This window comes from Artemia sp. Qi Xiang Cuo, chromosome 1 (genome assembly GCF_049724085.1).
Source record: "Artemia sp. Qi Xiang Cuo chromosome 1, ASM4972408v1, whole genome shotgun sequence".
Classification (NCBI taxonomy): Eukaryota; Metazoa; Arthropoda; class Branchiopoda; order Anostraca; family Artemiidae; genus Artemia; species Artemia sp. Qi Xiang Cuo.
Genome location: NC_142794.1, coordinates 98230119 through 98256960, shown reverse-complemented (window position 1 = coordinate 98256960; position 26842 = coordinate 98230119). Strand labels below are relative to the sequence as shown.

The window sequence follows — 26842 nt, the reverse complement described above, 5'->3', positions numbered from 1 at the left end:
TAAATGTGAACTTCCTGGGAGGGTGAAAAGAGAGAGGCTTTGAATACATCGGGTTGGAGAAGGAGCGTACGTAGCTGTGTTGGCCTAGGTGGCTTGGTACTGCGGTGAGTTGTTAGTAGTAGTAGTAGTTTAAAGCGTCTTATTTAACACAACTGTCACAAGAATTACGTTTAGTTTTCGAGACTTCAAGATGGACTCATATTGGCTAAAAATAACACATTTTTGGTTATTCAGGGAACACAGGGGCCAAAAAGCTGGCAACCCTGCCGAATATTAGGTCGTGGTTTTCGCCTCGCAAAGATCTTAAAATATGTGTCGTTCCACTGTAATATTCATATGATTCATAGTTAGACTGTTGGGCATGTTTTATAACTTGCCAAGTCCCCCCCCCTCCCTTAAATAAAACCTAGACCTTGAAATGAATTTCTGTGTAATTACCTAGTCAAGACTAGCACACACACTCTAGTTTATAAGGGAATGCTTTAATTTCAACAGTTTTTCCATACACATTGGCTAATGTAAAAGAGTGGTCAGTGACTTTTCATTGTTTTATTTTCAAAGCATTAAGTTAGCAAAAGCACTGCTTACTTGATATTTTACTTCAGAATTTTTATAAATATTCCGTAAAGAACATTTTACACAATACAACAAAACAAAATACAATAATTAAAATGGAGATGTATTTACCAAAAAAAAAATGCTATTAGAGAATTATTATTAGGTGCAGCCATTACTAATGAATTTTCTTATATACTGCTTGAGAATCGAAAAATTCGTCTGTATTGCAACAACACAGAAAAATAAATAACGTCTGTGTTGCACAGGGTTGCCACCGTCAGTAGGATTTTACTAGATCTAGTAAAAAAAAATCTAGTAAAGTTAGAGGATATAGTAAATTTCCCGAAATCTAGTAAAAAGTCATGATTTATAGTAAACAAAACTTTTTTTTTTATTTTCCATGAATTCAGGGAACAAAATTATCGTAAACATATGACAATTTAGAATTTTTGCTTGTCTGTTTAACAATTTACAATTTTGCTTGTCTGTCTCAGAGAAAAACAGTCACCTATTTTCATAAAAAAACACTCCACTTCTGGCGTCTATAGGTCGACAAAATAAGCTTTCTGTTTATCAAATCTTACCAACTAGAAATGAACTTATAATGGCACTTGGATTTCTGATGATTGGGAATATATTGGAATCAAAGCAAAAGCCAACCACCCAAGGTGATTAGGTGAATCTCCACAGTTTGAAAATCTTTATTGAGGATAAAGGAGCCTACTTATATAAATTAAAAGTAAGTACAAATGTAAAAAAAAAAGGATTTTTGAACTTGTTGGTTTCCGAAATTTTCAAGCATACTATGAAAACGAAAGAAAAGAGGAAAAGAGAAAAAAAAGAAGAAAAAAGGAAAAAAGATTGTGAAAATCAGATTGATTATCCTCCTATAGTAAAAATTGATACTTACGGTGCAAAATTTTTTTTGAGCATTTAGTAAAAACAGATTTAGTAAATTTTTCCTCTCTGATTTAGTAAATTCTTCCAGGTCAGGGTGGCAACCCTGGTATTGCAACAACATAGAAGAAAAAATAATCCATGGCAAACACATTGCTAAAGGTAAACACAACTTTGCGCTAGTGGTTCAGCCTTTTAGCGAACAAGGCCTCTTTATATAACACATGTATGGGTTATTTTTTTTTCTCCCAAATGATGCAAGATTTTGCACCGTAAGGGATGCCAGGTACGTGGAATCATTCCTCACATTCATTGTCGTCATCGTTGCAAGTTCAGATTCGACCTGAAACCGTGACTTTTGAAAACCGAAGCGCATTCATTATTTCGCATCTGTTTAAACCAAGAGTAACAACTGGACCATAAAAAAGGTTCTACTCATCCTTCTCGCGGCTGATTCATTAAGGCGCTTCTCACTACCTAAGGAGAAGGAGTTTTTCAACTTTCAATAGCTAAAGTAAGTAACTTTTTTCCCTTATAAACCGCTCGTTTCTTTTTTTCGTTAGTCCCCCGGATTCACTTGATAATTAACCGAGTTCGGAGCTCAGTTTAACTTCGTAGTTTGCCGTTTAGCTATTTTTCTCAGATCAGGATAGGAAATCCGCTTAAAATTCATCGAAGCGCTAAAAGCTGTTTTTATGTTCGGTTTATCTTAGAGATTTTGAGATAGATAGATAATTTATTAGTGACTGAACCGGAAAACCGGTATTTCACATCTACAACTACAAAAACACTAAAAAGAGAGAAATGAACACAACAAAAGCCAGGAAGGAGAGAAAACATGACTACGAACTAAATAATAAGCATATCACTTTAGAAATCAACTATAAACATTGGTCAAATCGAGCCGTGTCAATAAGAAATTGAATCACTAGAGAACGAGTAAGTTTACAAACACTAAGCAAATACAAATCGAAAGGAAAGAAGATTAACAACTCATTTAGACAATTTATCAAAAGCGAGCGAGGAAAAGAATAATTATTACATTCAAAGAGGACGTGATAAAAATTTTCAACACCGCCACACGAGCAGAGTGTCACTTTTCCCGATTCTGTATAGGAAATAATTTAGGTGGCTATATCCAGTTATAAATTGGATTAAGTAAGGAGACGGGCTAAAATTCTTAAAAGAAAAAAGATCATCCTTATTACGAAAAAAAGTTCATCGTCCAGCTACTGACGGAATTCTCAAACCTATTATACCATTTATGATAAATTGCATTGGTCGAAACGGAACGGGGGATAGAAAGAGAGGGAGTAGTATTCTTTTGTATTGAATTATCTGTGCCCAAAAATTGAGCAGCTAATTCATCAGTAAAGGTACTGGGATCAGGGGGAGAGAAATTTGGCCTCGATAGTCAATTGGAAGTACACCGGAAATGGCAGCTATGACCTCACTTGAGGAAGTTCTGAAAGATTTGGAAATCAAGTTCAAGGAAGGCCTTTGAGCTGAAAGTAAGGCTTTCCTTATATGTGTTTTCCTGATTGCACTGATCCATATAGGAGCAGCATACAGAATAGTACTTTCAATAACACTTTTATACAGCAGTCTTGGGGTAGATGGTTTTAGACCCCAAGTTGATCTGGCAATACTAAGAAAGCGGCAGGAATAATGTTCGGCTGAATTCACTCTGTAAGTAATATGAAGAGACCATAGTTTATTTTCTATCTAAAATAATCCCCAGGTATTTGACATTATCCTGAATTTTAATTATATTACCACCGAAACATAGCTTAAAAGAAGGGGATTTATGTTTGGAGTTGAATAATATAGCTTCGGTTTTAGTCATATCAAAGGTGAGTTTATTATTTGAAGCCCAATCAGTGAATTTATCGAAAACATTTGTTGCCAGTGTTTCCATATTTGAAACCCTCGAACCCCTTTATGACAGCGCACAAATCGTCTGCGTAAGCTTGAACTTTGCAATTAATGTATATTTATAGACCAAAGGAATGGAGACAATATGCCACATTGGCGACATGAATTTTCTAATTTGAGAGAAGTAACATTTTCAAAACAGACAAACCTATCGCTTAAGTAACTATGAATTAGTTTTAGAATACCAGCGGGACAATTTTTATCAATCAGTTTTTTTATAATAGCCGTATGTCAAGCATTATCAAACGCACCTTTAATAGAAAAAAAAAACAAGCATATAACGTGAACAATTTTTGCTTTTTATTATCTTCCACAATTGATAAAATATTCTCTAAAGCATCTGTTGTTGATTTATTCTTTACAGACCCAAATTGTGAATCAGAGATCCAACTGTTAGTATAACTTAAAGAATCAATTTTATTCCAAATTAATCGTTCAAATATTTTTCCACCATTAGACAACAAGCTGATAGGTCTATAAGAAGAAACAGAACCTTTTTTTTTTTTTTTTTTTTTTTTTTTTTTTACTAATGACAAGAATTTTGCAACTTTCCAGCCCTTATGACACCTTCAGACAAGCATTAATTATTTTCAGCATAATAGGTGATAATACATTGATATTTTTTCTTCAAAACTAAATTAAGGATTCCGTCCGGGCCAGCTGCTTTCATTGAGCTTATACTTCTTAAAGTTTTTTATAGTTCATCTAGACTAACTTCATCTATACCGTTTTCACTATTATTAAACACGATTGAAACTTCTTGTCTAAGAATACGATGATAATCCCTGTCACAGGGTTTATCTTCACGAGGAAACCATTTAGAGATAAGTCCCTCTCCTGCTTCACTCACTGAGGTAGTGTATGTTCCGTCATCTTTCTTAATGCGGGTTTGCAGTTCAACACCATTATTGGACTTACATATCTTATGGATTCTGTGCCAGAGATCAGAGCTACCTTTGGTTGATAAAAAAAATTTCCAATCATCTGGAAATTTTTTCCATTGGCTTTTAGGATTGCAGATTTGTATTTTTTCTTTGGTACTTTTACGTTATTTACACTGTCATTCGATGGATACTGCCTTCTTAATCGTTGGAGATGGCCATATTCTTTTCTAAGAAGACTTAGGTCCTGAGTCCACCACCTAACATACCTCTTGACATTGGCAGAGTAAATAAGGGTAGAATAAGACGTAGCTTTAGAGATCAAGTTTGTCAAACATTTTATAACTTGGTCTATTTCTGGCTGAGATGAAAAGGGCATAGCATAAATATCATCAACACCATCCAATAAAATAGCGCTGAACGCACTCCAGTTGGTTTTGTTAAAATTACATCTAGAATCAGCGATATTGACTTAAGGCACGTACGCAGGAATTTGTTTCGGGGGGGCCAAATCCTTCAAACCCATTATTCTGTGAGAAAAATCAGAAAATTATGGGAAAATGAAAATCGTGAGATTTCGGGGGGGGGGGAGGGGGCCGGGCCCGGACCCCCCCCCTGCGTACGTCCCTGATTGACTTGTTCACTAGGATTAAACGACAAATTAAACGAAATATAATTGTGGTCTGATATGGAATAATCCTCAACAGCATGCCAATTTTCAGAATATCTAATAAGCCTACACTTGCTAGAGTCACATCAGGACTGGAACACGATCCATCATAGGTCGAAAATACGCGTCGTTTAATGCTATTAATTTAAAAAACTTTTTCCACAAAATACGTTTTTCAAAGAAAAGTAAAAGAACCACATTAAGCAAAAATGAATAAAAATAAAATCAACTAACCTATAAAGCGCGGAACTACAACAAGTCAATATTAATAAATAAATGAAACTCAAAATAACCAGAATCTACTACAATCACCTAAATCAAACTCTAAACAAACTCAAATTAACATGAGTAAAGCGCGAAACCCCTATGCCTTCCCAAGGCCAGAACATAATTTGCACTTTATTGAAAATATATAAATGTTTTTACTTTTATAACTTTAATAAATCAAATAATATTAACATTTTGATTACTAAATATCAGTATATGTATATTAAACTGACAATGCACATTCATTTGTTTTTTTTTTCAGTAAACTGCAAATTTTGTTCTGACCTTGGGAAGGCATAGTGGTTTTGAGCCCTATTTATGTTAATTTCGGCTAGTTTTCGCTTTGACTCGGTTGAAAATTGTAATTTCTGTTCGTTTTGGATTTCATGTATTTATCGATGCTGATTTGTGGTAGTTTCACGATTGGTAGATTATTTGATTTTATTTTTGCTCATTCTGTCTTTAATTGAGTTCTTTACTTTCCTTTGAAAAAACTTATCTTGTGGAAAAGTTTTTTAAATTAATTTCTGTTCGTTTTTATTGACATAGTCTTTTCAGGGAAAAAGAAAATAATGATTCAAATATTTCCTTTTTTAAAGACTATAGTTTGGCCCTCCTTTTGTATACTGGAAAAACATTTTCTGCAATTTTTAACAACATACATCCTTTGAAAATTCCAGATACAAATAGAGGTGCTTAATTTAGGTTCATACCACCTCTAGTTGACCTGAAATGGAAAAATTTATACCATTTACAAAACAATCTGTTTACCGTCTTTGATAGCTTGAATACACTTCCGCTATTTTGATTTAGTTAAATTTTAAGAGCAAAATTGGGAGGGTTGGCGTGGGAGGGTGATAGTGGAAGGGTGATTAGCTGCCCTTCATTCATTTTCGACTATTAAAAAGAGCATCAGCCCTTTTTATTTTCAATCGAATGAGCCCTTTTCGGAGTTCCCACGACAACTCCTTCGATACGAAGTGTCCTGGTCTAAACAACAACAACACCAAAAAATATTACATTATACCCACATCGATCTTTACTATAGAAATTTCAAGCCTTCCAATTACTTTCGACTATTAAAAAGGGCACTGGACCTCTCGATTACCAATCGATTGTACACTTTTTGAAAGGACAACTCTTTTTATATATACCTTATATGCCCCCAGGTCATAAATTACAACCCTTACCCTAAGGTCTGTTAGGGTGGTTGTCATCCTCTAAGACCGAATTTCCAGAACTTTCAACTACGTTAAACAACATGGCTATCTCAAATATTTTGATTGGATGTGTTTGGGGATATGGTGGGCTTGAGAGGGGTGTTATTCGGCTTCCAATCACTTTCGACTATTAAAAAGGGCACAAGCCACTCCAACTTCCAATTGAATGAGCACTTTTCGAAGTTTTACGACAGCTTCTTCGATACAAAGTGCCCTGCTCTAAAGGAAAAAATTAATAAATAATACATTGTACCAAAATCGTTCTTATATGCCCCCAGGGCATAACTTAAAACCTTTGCCCTGAGGGTTGTGGGGGAGTCTCCTCCTCTTTACTTGGTCCCCGTTTCTTGTCTCGTTCTTGAGTGTCCTCGTTCTTTACTTAGGCAGCGCGATCGTGTTGCCTATGATTTATGCAACAACTTTCTATATGAACCTTATATGCCCCCAAGGGATAACTTACAACTCTTGCACTGAGGGCTCTGAGGGGGTTATCATCCTAAAAGACCTAATTTCCAGAACTTTCAACTACGTTGAACAAAATTGGTATCTCAAAACTTTGATTGGATGTGTTATCTAAAGCAAAACCAATGAGGTTGGTAAAGGAATGTCTCGATCCAACCGGTCCTTCAAGATGAGATTTTCCAACTCTAGGGTTGAATTTTTATCATTCAATATAAGACAGTTATATTTGAAAAAATGATGGCAAAGGTCTAGAGCAAGTTTATCAATTTTAGATTGCTAATTTTATTTTCATTTTATAGTTTTGTTTAAGTTTGGAACAATTTATCCCTAGCCCCCTTTAATGGTTAAAATCCATAGGCTATGTAAAAACTTATAATATTTATATGTAAAAAATATTTGTATGTAAATACATTATTTAATTTATATAATATAATTATATATTATATAATTTAAAAAAATTATAATATATATATTTATAGGTTATAATCTTTGAAAAAATGAATAGTAAAGGTCTAGAATTGTGGCTCTTTACAAGAAGATATGCTAGAAGAAAAAAAACCACTAAACTTTCGTTTTTATAGTTTGTTCACGTTTTTGACAATTATCCTCAATCCCCTTTAACACTGCTACTAATACTAACAACGCACCGCAGCACGAAGCCACCTGAAGCCAACAACTACACACGCTCCTACTCCATCCCGATCTATTCAAACCCTCCCTTTTTACACCCTCCCAGGAAGTTTCCATTTCCTTTAAATCTTTCATTGCGACATTTTCCACCCCAACTGTGGAGGACCTGCTTTCTGTTTTGCCCTAGATGGTTTGCTGAAAAGGAAAGTCTTTGGCAATCTTATCTTCTTATCAAAAATGATGGAATTCTGACTTTATAATACATAGCAAGTGGCTATGTGAGACAATTAGAGGGGCGGATGCAGATGAATTGTCAAAAACGTAAATAAAATTGTCAAAAAAGTACAGAAATGAACGTAAAATTAGCTATCTAAATTTATTATAAATTAGCGTCCCTCTTTTTGCTCTTGCATGTCTCCTCCTGGACAGCCACTATTCTAGACTTTGACCAAATGAGTCCTTGCCAATTTATACACAAACCTTTACAGCTCTCAGCAATTAAATTGTATTGCAACCAAGATTAAATGAAGCAACCTTTATAGAACTTAAGTTTAACGAATTTCTTAGGCACTTGGGTAAATGTGTGCTCAATGCTTTTTCTTAATTTCTTAAGCAGTCTTACTATGTGTTTTGATACAGCCCAGACTGAAATTAAAAATGTTTTTGGCTGCTTGCTCCATTTTTTATGGTAATTTTATCTTGAATAAAAAAAAATCCGGCATAAAAAAAGTCATTATTCCTTTGAAAAACTCACGTATTTCCGTAAAGTCCATGTTTTTTAATGTAAATCCATGGCAATATCCATGGCAGAGTTAAAAAATGACAGGCAACCCTGGTTGCCTGTCACCCTCATAGTGGTATTCAAAGCAGAGTGTCCAGATGGGGCGCACGTTTTTTTGAGGTGGTTGCGCATTGAATTTTTCGAATCGGCGCATTTTCACTAGAAAAATTGAACTTCTTGCGCATTTTCACTTTTAGGCGGCGTAACTGTAGACCAATCAACTGCCAACACTGATTCAAAGTCGATGACGTAAGATCAAAAAAAGGATTTAACGAAATAATAATTTCTTGCGATGATTTTACAACATTCTATTGCATTTTACTGGTCTAAATATATTTAGCTTTATTTTAGTAGATGTGATCTTTTATGTCCTCTTCAATTTTTACGTGGACCAATAGGCTTTGAGTGGATTAGCTATAAATGTAAGATTCTGCTCTTAATATGTAATTTATATGTTTTCAAGCCTTGAGAATAATAAACCTCCTACATTCAAAGTGAGATTCATTAACATACAATGGCAACTAACCTACATTTTAATTCTTTCATTAACACGGAGTGATTACGGCGTGACTGGTTATTCCCGTTTTAATGATGGTATTATCCAAAAATAGGTGGTCTCCAATTGGGAGTATAAAGGAAAAAGAATATGTGACCGTCATTGCAGTTATAAAATAAATTTATCATAAAAACAATAGGATATAGGTTTTAAGTGATCAAGACATCAAACTTGAAACAACGCTAAGCAGTGATCTTTATTTTGAAAATATCTTCGTCACAGTTCTACATGTAAATTAAGTTTAACATGTAAATACGGTTTTACCAGTGTAGTAATTTTGTCAAAATCCTGGAGGGAGGGGAAGTTGGAGCCCAAATTCCCAAATCAAGTGATAATGAAAACGGAAAAATGAGCCATAAAAGATAAAAAATATAATAAAGATAAATATATATTAAAGAAAACTAAATTGTTTCTCTGGATGATTGAATTATGCAGGCTTATCTTAGTTTTGACAAGATTTTTGAAGAAACTGAATTTCAACTGAGGGAGACAAACTTGGGTCGGAGGGGGTTGCAAACCAGGGTCTGGGATTGCCAGTTTCCATATGCCCCATAGCAAAACTACGCCCATGAGTTTTACGTGAATTATATGAATAATTCAACCAAACCTAGCTTATCGTAGGAAGCGCAATAGCACTGCGTAAGTAAAGAGCGATGTGGGAACAATATATATTTTTTCTTAGACCAGGGCACTTCGTATCGAAGGAAATGTCGTAGAAACAAAATAAAAAAAAAATTAGTTTGAAATGTCTTCACTTTTTTTTACTTTCATAAATACGAAATTAGCAAAACTTTAAGGAATAAATATTAATATATGTCAATTAAACTGACAATCCACGGTCATTTTTCTCTTTTTTCAGTAAAGCGCAAGTTATGTTCTGGTCTTGAGAAGGCATGCGGGTTATCAGCCCTAGGCATGATAATTTCTGTTCGTTTTGAGTTTTACTTGGCTATTTATTGTAATTTATTTCAGTTTTGAGTTTCATGTTTTTATTGATAGTGATTTGTGGTAGTTTTACGCTTGGAAGATTATTTGACTTTATTTCTGCTTTTGGCTTAATGGAGCTCTTTACTCTTCCTTGAAAAAATTTGTTTTGTGGAAAAAGTTTTTTAAATTAATCTAATATAAACTAAAATTAACCTAGCTAAGATAGTGAACCCAATTATTTCAAATTTGGGTTGAATAGAGAGGATTTAAAGAATTTGTTGTTGGTGAGTGAAGATAACTTGGATTTAGGAAAGAAGAAAATTTCGGGCAAAGTTTAGGGTTGGCGGAATAACCTGAGTTGCGGAATAAATGTTTTGGAAGAGTATCTGGGTCATCTGGGAGTGAGCATTTGTTAATTGAGTGCATGTCTGAGAGGAACGCGTGTGCTACTATACAGTTATGTAAGTTTCTTCGTGTAAGGGTTTTCTTCATCCCACAGCAACATTCTATTTTATGATTAAAATCTATCAAATTCCACAAAAAACTTGGGACGATGGCAATGGTAGAATAAACCCCCAAAGTAGTTTTCTGTGTTGCAACTCTAGCAATTCTAGTAGTTTTCAGTGTTGCAACACAGAAAACTACTAGAAACTTCCCCGAACTTTGGACATGAGGAAATAAACTGCGATTGTACGTTGGTTTACGGAGATGGGAATGTCCACCTATGATTCAATCAACATTTAAAAATGATATATTTAAAATTTGAGCGAATTAGTCAAATTCTAAAGCAATATGTATCAAAAATTCATTAGTAAGGCTACACATGATAATAATTGTCTGACAGCATTTTTTTGTTAATACAACTCCATTTTAATTACTGTATTTTTGTTTTGTTGTTTTGTGTACAATGTTCTTTACATTCAAAGAAATTCTGAAGTAAAATATCACATTAGTAGTGCTTTTTATAATTCAATGCTCTACAAATTAAACAAATGAAAAGTCACTCACCATCTCTTTTACATTACAGTCGAAATTAAAACATTCCCTCATAAATTAGTGTATGCTATTCTTGACTAGGCAAGTGCACAGAAATTCATTTCAAGGTCTAGGTTTTACTTGAGGGAGGGGGGACTTGGCAAATTATAAAACGTGCTAAACAGTCTAACTCTATGAACAATACAGTGGAACGACACATATTTTGAGATCTTTGTGAGGTGAAGACCACGACATAATATTCGGGAGGGCTGCCAACTTTTTGGTCCACGAATGTGTCACCTGAATGACCAAAAATGTGTTATTTTTAGCCAAAATGAGTCCATCTTGAAATCTCGAAAACTAGAGGTCATTTTTGTGCCAGTTGTATTATTGAACATAGACCCTTTTTATCTACTACTACTACTACTATCACAAAAAAATAAACCGGCAGTACCCAGCTTAAGATTCAGGATGTCGTCCGCGTAACATACCAAAGACAAGTTAGCAGATGACAGAATCAGCGAAGATGGACATTGATCTTGTACATCAAGGACACAGTTATTGAAAAGGTCGGGAGAGATGACTGCTCCTTGACGCGCTCCTTTCTTGACTGGAACTAGTTGAGTGCGCGGAATGGGGGTCAAACCCGTAATCTAGAATACAGATTCCTGAGAGAACGAATGAAAAAAAAAAAAAAATCACCAGCAGTACCCAGCCGCCTCAGACCAACACAGCTACGCACGCTCCTCCTACATTCCAAACCATTCAAAGCCTCCCTCTTTACATCCTCTCAGGAAGTTCCCAATTCCTTTAAATCTTTCTTTATGACGTCCTCCCGCCCCAGACGAGGTCGACCTGCTTTCCGTTTATCCGTAAACGGTTGGCCGTAAAGGACAATCTTTGGCAATGTGTCATCCTTCATCCGCAAAACGTGTCCTAGCCATCTCAACCTTTCTTTCATTATAGCCCTAGATAGCACGATTGAACCACATTTTTCGTACAGCCTACTGTGTGAAATACAGTCAATCAGCCGGGTACCCAGAGCAATCGGTAAGCACTTTTTCAGGAAAACATCTAGCAAATCTTCCAAGTTCTTCTACTTAAGAAGTGGCATCAAAAGTGCTATATGGCACTTATAGATGGTAAAATTGATAAAAAGCACGCAGATATGAGTAATAGATTTAAAATGAGAATTCCCGGGATATGCATTAAGAAATGAGTGCATCACATTTGCAAAATAGTGCATTATCTGAAAATTAATCATAAGAAGGGACAAACCATGATTGAAAAAAAAATCCAATCTGGAATCGAACGCATGATAATTTGATTTGAAGTCGAGTGCTGTACTAACAGAGCCCCGCCTCTAATAATGTAATTTAATATATTAGTGTTTGTAGGACTTTAATTACATAGCTTATTATGAGGGCCTGGAGGAGGAACATGCAGGTGATGTTTTTGCAAACCTCCAGTTAAGAGTTTTGGACCATAATTATTACAATGATACCGTTTTATGCTTCCAAGATTTTCCACTTAAGAAGTGGCACCAAAAGCGTTGTTTTCAGATCTATATCTGACTTACGAATGGTAGAACTGATAAAAAGCACGTAGATATGAGCAAAAGTTTTCAAACGAGCCATTAAAAATCACTCTAAAAAGTTTTGGTAGTTCACTAGCCCCAGCTTTTCTAGTTGAGACATTGCACCAAAAGTGCCATTTTAGTGCCATTTGAAACTTGCAGATGGTGGAACATATAGGAAGAACCTAAAAATGAGCAATATTTTTGTATTGAGCTATCTAAAATCTATCTAAGATGTTCTTGTAGGCCGCTAGTCCCACCCCTTGAGAAACGACACAAAAAGTGTCTTTTTTCGTGCCATATGGTACTTGCAGATGACGGAATTTATATTAACCACGTACATATGAGAAATAGCTTATTAATGAGCTTTTAAGCATCTCTCTATGATGCTCTAGTAACCCGTTATGCCTGAAAAAAATAAAAAAAAGACCGCTTTAACATTTTTTAACTTTTAGTTACTATGGCCTGTGGTTCGCTATTTACTAGGCTTCAACCACGACAAAGAGTTCATTGCAAATTTTCCCCAGAAAATCGTTAATATTGAAATTTGTGAAATGTAATAGATGGTAGAATTTGTAAAAACCTAGTAAATATAAGCAATAGGTTTTAATTGAGCCATTAAACATCTATCTACGATGGTATAGTAGCCTGCTAATGTTTCAGTTGCTTACTGATGAGCTGCCGATTTATGAAACTTAGTAAGGGAGCTGGAAGGGGGAGAGTACAGGAGGGGTTCTTGTAAACCTCCAGCTAAGGGTTCTGGAACATAACTCTACAATAGTACTTGTTTTGAACTTCAGAGCTTTTCCACTTAAGAAGTGGCATCAAAAGTGTTGTTTTCAGTGCTATATCACATTTACGAATGATAAAATTGAAAAAAAAAACAAAAAAAACACGTATACATGAGCAATAACTTTTATATGAGCCATTAGACACCACTCTTATAAGTTCTGCTCGCCCGATGGCCCTAGCGTTTCCACTGGACACATGGCGCCAAAAGTGCCGTTTTTAGTACCTTTTGGAACTTGCAGAAGGCGGAAAAACATAGATATGAGCAATCTTTTACATGAACTATAAAAAATATGTCTACGATGTTCTGGTAGCCTACTAGTGCCACCCCTTGAGAAATGGCACAAAAAGTGTCACTTTAGTACCATACGGCAATTGCAGATGGCGGAACTTATAAAAAGCATGTAGATATAAGAAATAGCTTTTGAATGAGCTATTAATCATCATTATATGATGTTCTGGTAAACCGCTAGGCCTGCTGACAAAAAAAAAAGGAGACAGATCAGTGCTACCGATGCAAAACTAATTTTCCTTGTTGTTGAAGGCGGGGGACTGTAATTCCCCTGTAGAGCCTAAGGTTTTACTATGCTGATTTTTCATTACCCAACGTCACCTTTTCATCTTCACTTATTCCTAGCCTTAGTGACTTAGTCTTCTTAACATTAATTTTCAATAGAACTCTTATAAGTTCTGCTCGCCCGATGGCCCTAGCTTTTCCACTTGAAACATGGAAGCAAAGGTGCCGTTTTTAGTAACATTTGGAACTTACAGATGGCGGAAAAAGTCCATCAAAATGATCCATATAAAGGGGAATAGAATACAACCCTGCTTATCTCCTGATTTAATACAAAACCAGCTGCTAACCACATTTCCTACCTTAACCGCAGCAGTGTTATTCCCGTACATAGCACTAATCACATTAATGTATTTGTTTGGTATACCATACAAGGATAACGCGGTTGCTAAAGCTCTTCTATCAACAGAATCAAACGCTTGCTCATAATCTATAAAACAGATGACCAAAGGTGTTTACAACTGAAGTACTTCTCAATTATCAACCCGAGAGTGAAAAAATTGGTCGACACATCCTCTACCTTTTCTAAAACCGCATTGTTCTTCTCTTAAAACTTTGTCTTCAGCATCGCTCAGCCTAAAAAGTATCATATTACTAAGTAATTTGCTACCTACAGAAACCAGACTAATGCCTCGGTAATTACCTCACTCACTCTTATCACCTTTCTTATACAGTGGTTTGATAAAGGTTTTCCTAAAATCGTTAGGTACTTCCCCTTTTTCAAAAATCATATTCATAATCTTCAGTAACTTATTTCTAACCTCACTCACTTAGCCTACTTGCTTGCTTAGGTCTCCTGCCGGGTGCTATTCGGCGTAGATAGTGACATCTGCCTCTTTCATCCACTTCGGTCCATTACAAGGGTTTGCGCTTCACTTAGTCTGATATTTGCCATCGCTAAGAACTCGGATACACGGTCAGACCATCGCTTCTTTGGTCGGCCACGAGGTCGCTTCCAACCAGCTTTGACAGGATTAAAGTCAAAGATCATCTTAGCAGGTAAGTGTGGGGGCATTCGTAGTAGATGTCCAAACTACCGTAAGGTACGCTCGGCTGCTTGGGTTGAAAAACGGGACTGCTTGGTTAGATGCAACAGCTTCTCGTTACTCACGAAGTCGACCCACCGTAGACCTTCTATCCTTCTCGCACTCTTCGACCTGGAATCTGTCGACAGCCATTAGGGTTGCGGCTGGTGCTTGCCAAGTCTCAGCTCCATAGAGCATCACAGAACCAACGAGGGCGTTGAAAATTCGAAGTATGGTTGAACGACTGATATTCGGTTTTCGCAAAAGGCCCATGGCAGAAGACGTCTTGGATAGCCTTGCTTGCAGCTTAAGGAGAGGAGAGCCATCTGAAGAAATCGTGGATCCCAGGTAGGTAAACTTTTGGACAACTTCTATGCTAGTTGTTGCGTCCAGACTGACTGGGGAAATGACAGCAGGAGAAGTTGGGTCTATGGCCTAACCTCAGAGCCACCATATTTAAGAAACTCATTTACCACAGTATAAGCACCTGGAGCTTTATTACTTTTTAATCCTTTTGGTAGTATCGCTAATTCTTCCTCACAAAACAAATTCCTTCACATCAAAGGTATCACAAACTTTTTCATTTTCCTCAATATCTTTCCCTGTAAGTCTATTTCGGTTTAGTACTTTCTCAAAATGTTCTGCCCATCTCTCTTCAACTCTTTCCTTATAACTAATAGTGGCCCCGTTCCCATCTTTAACTAGGACAAGCCTGGATTGACTAATCCCTCTCAATTTATTAACGTGCCAGTGCAATATTTTACCATTACGCCGTCTAGCTGCATCCTCCAGATCCTCAGCAGTTTTATCCATGGCCTCCACTTCACAACTCTCATATTTTAATGTTTTCCCTAAATTCCTTTTGTTTTCATATTACCTATCACTCAGATAATTCTTGTACAAGCCCTTTCTTCTCTCTATTAAACATAAAGCTTTTTCAATAACATTCCTAGCTGCAGTTCTAACTTTCTTCCCTAAGACACCATCAGCAACTTCGCAAATTGTTTTTTTTCTAAAATTTTTCCAAATTATTCCACATTGTCAAATTTTAAACTCTCGAGATAAGTATTCAACTGTTCCTGGAAAGTTTCTCTCAAACTCATCCTGGAGTTACCAATATCCTAACTTCTCGGTAGGTAGTTACCCTTCCGAAATTTCTGCTTTAAATTAACCCTAGACACTACTAGATGGTGATCTTTACTTTTAACATCAATAACAGCACTTCTATGTACCCTTGTATCTTGAATTTATCCAGCCAGTCTTCAGATTATTATAACATAATCAATAAGGTTTGCTGTCCTACCATCACGTGAATATTATGTTAAATTCTGGGCCACTTTATGACAAAACGCCGTTTTGGTTATAACTAGATTGTTATACCTACAAAATTGCAAAAGTCTCTAGCCATTACTGTTTTCTTTCCTACCCCAAATTTATCTAGGCTAGGATACCATCTATCCCTATTTCTACCGACCTGGGCGTTAAAATCTCCAAGTAAAAACATCATATTTCTGCCTCGGACCCTGTCTATTTGCTCCTGTAACCGTAAGTAGAATGCATCTGAGTCACTAGTATCTCCGTCAGTCGGTTCTATAGGGGCATATACTACTATAACTGAACTTTTTAGTCATAAAATGAGCAATTGGTATTCTATTATTAATGCCTTCCCATCCTTAACAAGACCTAGCAGCTTCCTTATTCATCATGAGCCCTACCTTCTGTCTATGTACCCCATCCTTCCTGCCTGAGTAAACAAATTCTATATCACCTAATGTCATGCTTCCTCTCCTGGGATATGAGTTTCCGAAACTCCTAATAAGTCCTGTTCAAATCGTCTGAATTGGTCAGTAAAAATATCGATACGACAGTCGTTTTTTAACGTCGTAGCATTCCAAGTTCCAATTTTAAATCATTGAAATTACTTTTGCATCAGAAAAAGCAATGATCCCAGATACCAGTGCAGGACCGGGATCAACATATCTTCTCAAGTATACACCGAAGCGCTTAAGTCAGCTTAGAACCGAACAGCAAGAATTCCCTGGGACCTCCAGTATGAATGGAGGCTTTGTGCAATCCTGGGTCCATCTTGGTCACAACATGGTTTTCAGCACTTGGCGATGCTCTTCTATCAACAAGAGTCGAAACCCTGCACAGACATTCTTAGGTCTATTACCTCCCACTCATTGTATATTCATGTCTACAAATATTATACTACTACGGGGAGGTAACACATAGTAGATAAATTAGCTAGGAAGAGGTTTTTCATCCCAAAAACGCCCGTCAAAACAGACCAACTCCAGAAGAATTATCCATTAATCAGAATCCCGTGCGAATGCTGTGTCGTTTACTAGGCTATAATTTCCTCGAGGGGTGTCACTCCTTAAGTGGGAATAGAGTTGACCGCAAGGTCCCCAGTCTTGCAGGTAACCCGAAAGGGTCAATAACAAATATAATGAAAATGAAAAAATTCCAACATTAAACCACAAAACGAACAGAAATAATTCCGTATATGAAGGGGTTATCCCCCCTCCTCAATACCTTGCTCTTCACGCTGAAACATTTAGCAATTTCGAAAAAGCTTCGTATTCTAGTTAAAGAATTGGGAAAAACAACTAAACATTGAGATTCCTTGACTTTTCAGGGGTGTTTCCTCCTCGTTCAAACATCAGGAAAATTTTCTCAGGCTCGTAACTTTTGATGGGTAACATTAAACTTGATGAATCTACTCGATGAAGCTTAAATATTTGGAATCATAGGCAGCGCAATAGCGCTGCCTAAGTAAAGAACGTTGTAGGCACAATATTTTATTTATTTAGACCAGGGCACTTCGTATCGAAGGAGTTTTCGTAGAAACTTGGAAAAGGGCTCATTCGATTGGAAATTGGAACGGATAGTGCCATTTTTAATAGTCGAAAGTGATTGGAAGGCACCTAACACCCCTTCCACGCCCACCATTTCCCATCCAATCAAAATTTTGAGATAAGCATTTTGTTCATCGTAGTTGATTTCTACATAGAAATTATGTTTTTGAGGAGTACACTCCCCCCACAGCCCTCAGGGCAAGGGTTGCCCTGGGGCCATATAAGGTTTTTACAGAAAGCTTTGGCGTAGAAACTTCAAACAAAGGCTCATTCTATTGGAAATTCAAAGAAATAGTGCCATTCTCAATAGTTAAATGTAATTGGAGGAAACACAGCCCCCCTCGTGCGATAACTTTGCTCCAAAGCACGCCTGATAACAAGTTTGGGATGTCCATGTTGTTCGACACGATGTAAAATCCTGGCCACTTTGCCTTCGAAGACGACAACCCCCAGAACCGATGGGAGAATGGTGGTCAATTGCACACTGGGGGCATATAAGGGTTTTATAGAACGCATGATCATAAAAACTTAAAAAAGGGTTCATTTTATTGGAAATTGAAATGGTTCGTGCCCTTTTTAATAGTTGAAAGTGATTGGAGGGCAACTAACATCCCTTCCACGCCCACCATTTCCCCAAACACATTCAGTCAAAATTTTGAGATAACCATTTTGTTCAACTCAGTTGAAAGGTCCAGAAATTATATCTTTGAGTAGGACACTCCCCCCCCCCACAGTCTTCAGGGCAAGAATTGTAAGCTATGCCCTCGGGGCAAATAAGGTTTTTTTTTATAGAAAGTGCTGTCGTCAAAACTTCAGAAAGGGCTCATTCGATTCAAAAGGAAATTCAAAGGGCTAGTTCCCTTTTTAAAAGTTGAAAGTAATTGGAGGGCAACTAACCACCTCTCACACCCACCATTTTCCCAAACACACCGAATCACAATTTGGAGATAGCCATTTTGTTCAACGTAGTTGAAAGTTCTGGAAACTAGGTCTTTGAAGATGACAACCCCCCACAGCCCTCAGGGCAAAGGTTGTAAGTTATGCCCTGGGGATATGGTTTTTATAGAAAGCGTTGTCGTAAAAACTTGAAAAGGGGCTCATTCGATTGGAAATTCAAAGGGCTAGTGCCCTTTTTATTAGTTGAAAGTAATTGGAAGGAAACTAATTATTTGGAGGGGAAGTAATTGGAAGGAAACAAATGAATGTGCATTGTCAGTTTAATTTATATATACTGATATTTAATAATAAAACTGTTAGTATTATTTGATTTCTTAGTTATAAAAGAATAAAAAACATTTTTATTTTTTTTCAGTAAAGTGCAAATCACGTTCTGGCCTTGGGAAGGCACAGTTTTTTTAAACCCCACTTATGTTAATTTCTGCTCGTTTTGAATTTGTCTCGGGTATTTATTGTAATTTTTGTTCGTTCTGGATTTTATTTATTTATCGATGATGGTTTGTGGTAGTTTCACGCTTGGTAGATTATTTGATTTTATTTTTGCTCATATTTGGTTTAATGTAGTTCTTTACTTTTCTTTGAAAACTTATTTTGTGAAAAAAGTTTTTTTAATTAATCAGTATAGTAAACTGATTTTTCTGGTGCTATCTAAAAATATCAAAACTCGATTTTTTAGAGTTTCGGTTACTATTGAGCCAAGTCACTCCTTACTTACAGTTGTTACAACAAACTGCTTGATAGTATTTTTCATTGGTAAAGAAAATAATATTCTAAATCTTTTCGCTTTTTCCTATAACAATCCGTACTTTGGCTTACTATTTATATGTTGGAGAAACAATTTTAGCGATTTTCAATAATATACCTTTTGAACATCTGAACAGATATAACATCCCTTAATTTAGTTTTACACCTCCTCAGGTTTTTTGGAAAAGCATAACTTAATACCCTTCTTAAAACACTGTATATATGCTCTTTTAAAAACCTGGATGCACTTATACTTTTTTTTATTCAGTTCAACAGACATTAATGTTATGGCCACCTCGTGTGGGTATTCCTGAGACCCCGTATTACGAGACCTGAGTGGATCAGTTTTCTTGGAACTATTGACTCCATATTAAAATTTGCGGAGCCGAGATAGAACTGGCTGCTCTTGAAGCGTACATTGCATTAACTACAAAAACTTCGTCCAATGTCCCCTGAAAGTTTCAACTTGATGACCCCTAACCCGTCTCAGATTAATATTTACCCAATCTAAATGAATCCCCAAGTCATGTTTTCTAGACCCGATACGCTTAAATAATTATCCCAGCTCAATTCTACGCTTCCTAAATTACTAAAACTATCTTTGAATGATTGTTCAAGTTTTTAAAGATAGATACCAACAACAACAAAAATTCAGTCTATGACTTTTTAAGTTGTTGAAACTTGAAATATTTATCAGTACTGTCTTTTATAGATGAAAAATCTCATATAAAATTTATGTAAATTTTCTATTATAAGCAGGAAAGTTAAAACAAAAACTACATTTCTACCTCAATTTTTCTTCAGTAACTGTCTCAGCTTAGCGGTTCGAAGGACTTGCCGAGTTTCTATTCGACCATGGGTTTGACTCCCACAGATGGTATGTCTTTATAGGGAATTGCCGTACTTAATGGCTATACGCTGAGCTTGCCCTGACTGCTAAGCAAGCTATATTATGCTAACCAATTCCATCACAAAGCTTGAATTTCTTCCCTCGACTCTCTCAACTCTAACTCCCTCTTAACTTCTATCTCCTCAACAAGTAATGTTATCCTCTCAATGCCTTTTAATAGTTGGGATTTCACACCTCTCTAATGCTTCTAATCACCCAGCCTCTTTACTTCGAGTTGGAGATATGTTAGGCTTCTGACTCCCTCTAAGCGAGATACGTTAGGCTCCAGACTCCCTCTAAAAGGCCTAAATAAATAAAAATTATCCAAACTACGCTAGTAATTATTCATTGACAGCTGTGACTGCATCTCTCTGTCAGTAGAGTGGCCAGATAGCGTCATTTCGAAGCTCTTTGAGGTGGTTATGCATTGAATTTTTCAAATTGGTCCATTTTTGGGAGGGTGAAACCGTTTATTCTGTGCATTTCCACAAGAAAAACGGAGCTTTCGGCACATTTTGACTTTTATGACGGCACAATTTTAAACCAGACACTGTCTGTCAGTAAGAAAAAAATAATAACTTACCAATCGACCAATTGAGCTCGCTCTTCTTTGTGCTTGCAGGTAACATAAGGTGTGCGGTCAGCTTCTTTTACTTCCGAACAGATTCCTTCCATGAGTAGAGAAGATGGTTTATTTTGCTTATCATTGCACTTTCTAGAATCCAAGCTCTGGATTGCTTGACTTCCATCACTAGACTCTAAGAAGAGGAGGGACTCATGGCTACGAGATGCTCTAAGTCTTCCAGGGCTGAAATTAAATATATTTCATCAAATTATCGCCACGGAGAATTTGCTTGTAAAAGATGTAAACAAAGTGGTACTTGTGAATTATACCGCCAACACTCAAGAAGTGAAATTAGGTTAATCCTAATGAAAAATACCAAAACATGATGAAAATATAATACTTTAGAAACAAATTTGGGCTATATATTTGGGTAATTATGTACTAAACGTACTCTTTTATATACTGCTATAGAAGTCTATATATTTGGGCTATATATTTGCACATTAGGCGGGGGGGGGGGTAAAGCATAGCATATATTAAATACGTAACCAAACCTAACCTAGGTACCTTTTCACCCCACCCCCCTAAACCCCAAAAAACAACAGTTCAAATATCGTTAACGCAATGAAAACCACGCCTGGCATTGCATTACTCTATAGCGGTCTCTTGAATGGGCGGGTTTTTCGTGATTAGTTCCCAAAAGAGTACGTTTCAAACATAAGTACATATATTTGCATATTAGGGGGTGAGGTGGTAACATAACCTATCATAATTCATCATCAAACGTACACTTTGATCTAATTTAACAACTAATCATACAAGATTACTTAATATTATTTCTAATGCCCATTGCTATTTGGCAAAGCAACAGTTTTTAGCCATTGAAATGAATAAGAAAAATGCAAATTTTCTGTCAAATACTAAAAGTGTGTGACTTTAGCACATATAGTCTTAAAGCTTATTTCTTTAGCAAACAGGCATATGCACACAAAAGGAGGCATAGGCGTAGGCAGCATATTGTCTTGGGGGTGGGCAGTCGATAGTGTGATAGAGTTTTATCAACTGCTTTTTCCAAACCATCTGCTTTTTCAGCCATATCTAATGTAAACTTGAAGGTATAGGGGGGGCAGCTGCCCCCTATATATATATACATACTATATATATATATATATATATATATATATATATATATATATATATATATATATATATATATATATATATATATATATATATATATATATATATATATATATATATATATCCCAACTCCTGGATCCATGTATCTGAAACATATAAAAAAATGCTTCAGACAATTGAAACTGTCTGATCAAAGTAAAATATTAGTAGATAATAAACTAGGGTCATTATCGACAGATATTTGGGATTAGCTAGTCACTATTAATACAATAAAGCCCATGAATTTCTCACACACTTCTGTCATGCTCCCTATGAACCTAAGGGTTCACCTACTTTTAAAAATCATGTACACCAGGGGCTGCGCACCGTGCCTCACACAAGGATGTTTGTCATATTTAGTGGAACACGTGACACTCCAGGATTTTCATCAGTGGTGAAAAGTGAGTGACCCCTCGTGTGAAATATTGCAACACGCTCACTGCTTCAGCCCCCATCAAAGGGACCTGATACTTAGGTTATTCAAAGCAGTTAATAATTTGACATGTATTCATTCATAGAGGAAGAACTATGCTGTTACTTTTTTTTTAGAGAATGGTCAAAACTTGCATTCAATAATAATTGTTCTTCTTTTTAAACGATTTAAATTCAATTTGTAATGCTGTGTTTTAATCTACAAAAGACTACACTCTAAAAATTTAACTACTGCAACTATTTGCAGCCTATCCACTGCAGCCTATCCACTATTGCAGCCTATCCACTGCAGCCTATCCACTATTGCAGCCTATCCACTGGGACTACTTGCGTCTGCAACTACTCGTGATTGTTACTTGCGACTGGAAATGTGACTTCTTGCGACTACTACTGCTCCGACTGTGACTAAAAATTTGACTGCTTTTGCTACTTCTACTACTATAACTACTGCCAGTACTACTACTACAGTTGAACAAAATCAAAAGATTTCAAGCGCATCCAGGTTGTCAAAAGGATGTATCTCAGGAATGGCTAGGGGTTTCAGTTGAAACTTTTAGAAATATTGAGGAAGGTGTTGCATTAAATTAAGAGAAACTAGGGACATCCAGGTTGTCAAAAGGGCGTATCTGCAAACTAAAAAAAAAATAATGAGGGCATGAAGATGGAACTTAAGATTGAAGAATCTTAAAGGTTATGTTAAACGAAATCAAAAGGCATTAAGTGGAACCAGGTTGTCAAAAGAACATATATGCAATTTCACAGGAACGATTATTCAGTTGAAACTTACGGGGAATATTAATGGAAGAGTCTGTTCTACTAACTCAAAAGACATTTGGCATATCCAAGTGTATATATATATATATATATATATATATATATATATATATATATATATATATATATATATATATATATATATATATATATATATATATATATATATTGATCTTAAGGACGGCTACGGGTTTTAATTTGAAACGTTCATGGAATATGAAGATGGATGTTGTATATATATATATATAATATATATATATATATCAAACAGTTCGTGGTAACGAACTGTAAGTAAGGAGCGACCCGGCTCAATGGTAACCGAAACTCTAAAAAACGGAATTTTGATACCAATAGATACATCAAAAGAATCAGATTTTAATTCTGATTTCAAATATATAAGTTTCATCAAGTTTAATCTTACTCATCAAAAGTTACGCGCCTGAGAAAATTTGGCTGATTTTTGAGAAAAGGGAGAAAGACCCCCTAAAAATTATAGAAACTTAATGAAAGTCACACCATCATATTCAGTGTATCAGAGAACCCTACTGTAGAGGTTTCAAGCTCCTATCTACAAAAATGTGGAATTTTGCATTTTTTGCCAGAAGAAAGATCACGGGTGGGTGTTTATTTGTTTGTTTTTTTGTGTTTTTTTCCCAGGGGTGATCGTATCGACCCAGTGGTCCTAGAATATTGTACGAGGGCTCATTGGAACTGAAATTAAAAGTTCTAGTGCCCTTTTTAAGTGACCAAAAAAATGGAGGCCAACTAGGCCCCCTCCCACGCTCATTTTTTTCCCAAAACCGCCCGATCAAAATTTTGAGATAGCCATTTTGTTCAGCATAGTCGAAAATCTAATAAATATGTCTTTTACGATGACTTAATCCCCCACAGTTCCCAGGGGAAGGGATGCAAGCTATGAACTTTGCCCATTGCTTACATATTGTGTTGGTTATTGGGAAGTATACATACATTTTCAGGAAGAATTTTTATCTGGTAGGGGGGCTGAAAGAGGAGGTTACTCGGGAGAATCTTTCCGTGGAGGATGTTTCTTTGGGGTAAGGGACGTTTCTATGAAGGGGGCGCCGGATTTCCAAGCGTTATTTAAAATACGATCAGAAATTAAATTTAAAAAACAAGTTTTTTCAACTGAAAGTAAGAAGCAGCATTAGAACTTAAAATGAACAGAAATTGTTACGCATATGAGGGGGGTCTCCCCCAAGTCAATATCTCGCTCTTTACGCTATAGTTTTTTTTTAGTGCTTTCAAACGAGCTATCTATTCTAATTAACGGCCTGTGTAATTAAGGGGTCATTTTTAAAGAATTGGTACATAATTCGAACTTTAGCTTATAGAGCAAGGTATTGAATAGGGGTAAAGCCTCCTAATATACATATTAAAAATATATGAATGTAGAAGTTCGTTACGTAAGTTAATTCGTGAGTTACGTATGTTTATTACTAACAAAAACGTTCGTAAATAAAATTCAACAAGTTTCGAGAAAGCCATTTAACCAAATAAAAGTAAAACAATAAAATTTTGTTTTAATTGCAAATTTTTTAAATTAACTTTAACGAAATTCACACTATCAGATTCAGCGTATCAACGAACATTATTAAAGAAGCTTCAAACTCCTATCTGCAAAAATGTGGAATTTTGCATTTTTAATTAACTTTAACGAAAATTACAACATCACATTCAGCTTGTCAGATAACCCTATTAAAAAAGTTTCATGCTCCTATCTGCAAAAAGGTGTAAATTTGCATTTTTTGCTGGAAGAAAGATCACGATGCTTGTTTTTTTTCAGGGGTGATCGTTTAGACCCAGGGGTCAAAGAATATTGTGAGAGGGCTCATTTAACAGGAAATTAAGATGTCTAGTGCGCTTATTAAGTGACCAAAAAACTGGAGGGCAGCTAGACCCCCTTCATTTTTTTTAACAAAGTCACTTGATTGAAATTTTGAGATAGCCTTTTGGTTCAGCATACTCGAAAAATGTAAAATCTATGTCTCTAAGGATGACTTAACCCCCCACAGTCCCAAGTGGAAGGGCTGCAAGTTTTGAACTTTGCCCATTGTTTACATATAGTATAGGTTATTGCGAAGTATACAGATATTTCCCGGGGGGATTTTTTCTGGTAGGGGGGGAGTTGTTTAACGTGGGAGGATCTTTCCATAGAGGAATTTTTCATGGGGAAGGAAATTTTTCATGAAGGGGGTGCCGGATTTCCCAGTATTATTTAAAAAACGATCAGAAATTAAATTAAAAAAAAAATGTTTCTTCAACTGAATGTAAGGAAGAAAATGAAAAGCTTTACTAACAGAAATTATTACATATATTAGGGGGTTCGCCCTGTCGTCAATACCTCGCTCTTTACACTAAAGTTTTTCTTGGTACTTGGTAGTTGGTGATTCAGGGGTTTGTGAACCAAATTTTTTTTTAACTTTTAACGAGAAGAGCGTGGTATTGACTAAGGGGAGACCCCCCTCATATACGTAATAACATATACGTAATAAAAAAAAAACAATAAAAAAAAACAAGCGATGCGGCTCAATAGTAATCGAAACTTTTAAAAACGGAATTTGATGTCAATAAATGTATCAAAAGAATATGTTTATAATTCTGATTCTAAATATATAAATTTTACTAAGTTTAGTATTACTCATCAAAGGCTACGAGCCTGAGAAAATTTACCCGATTTTTTAAAGAGGGGGAAACATCCCCTACAAGTGAAACAATTTTAATGAAAATCACACCTTCAGATTCAGCGTATCAGAAAACCCTATTACATAGGTTTCAAGCTCACATCTGCAAAAATCTGAAATTTTGAATTTTTTGCCAGAAGAAAAATATACGAATACAGAAGTTAGTTACGTAAGTTAATTCGTAAATTACGTCATAACCAAATTTAGAGACATCCATTTATAAAAAGAAAAGTAAAATTTTTCTGCAAATTTTTTTTACTTATTCAATGACGGTGAGCCAAAATAAAAGCTGCATTAACTAAAAAACGATCAGAAATTAAATAAAAAAAAACAAGTTTTTTAAACGGAAAGTAAGAAGTGAAATTAAAACTTAAAATGAACAAAAATTATTTTGTAAATGAAAGAGGCTTTCCCCTCCAAAACACCTCGGTCTTTCCGCTAAATATTTTTTTTGTTTAAAAAAAAAAGAGTTATGAGAAAGTAAAACTTTAGCGTAAAGAGCAAGGTGTTGAGGAGGGGACAGCCTCTGTCATATACAGAATAATTTCATAGTTAAATTTTATTTACTCCCTCCCTCTGGTCATGGAAGAACTCCAAAAACACAAAAAATTATGCTTAGCACATATCTTGGTGAAAAGGAGTGATTTGAGTAATTACGCATGAACTAAAATGGTGGAAATACGGCAATTATTAATGATGAGCAATATTAATTTATTTTTAGTGACTAAAGGACCATAACGGAAAAATATAGATTTTTCTTACGTCCATTTTCCCGAAAACATCACTATATGTAAGGCAATCGGGAAAACTATTTGTTTTTATAACTCAAATTTCGTCCTGTGCGAAAGATCACAAAACCAAGAGTTTAATCTTCATATTAAATCGACCCTCCAAAATTTTAATTTCCGCTCTATTGAGCCCTCCCACGATGTTCTAGGGCCACTGGGCAGATACGATCACCCCTATGAAAAAGAAAAAAAAAAAACAAACAAATAAACACGTACCTCTGTTCTTTC

The 26842-nt window shown here is 35.8% G+C and overlaps 1 protein-coding gene across 8 annotated transcripts in view; it reads right to left on the bottom strand.

Annotated features, from left to right (window-relative positions):
- Positions 1 to 26842, bottom strand: part of LOC148956978 (uncharacterized) — a 307801-nt gene that overhangs the window by 234194 nt on the left and 46765 nt on the right. The window contains exon 3 of one of the 8 annotated variants that reach the window (XR_016142442.1): positions 20758 to 20982. The exons of the other annotated variants lie outside the window; for them this stretch is intronic. The gene's annotated coding sequence lies outside the window, so the exon portion shown is untranslated. The remainder of the gene's footprint in view (positions 1 to 20757; positions 20983 to 26842) is intronic. 8 annotated transcript variants of the gene reach the window in all.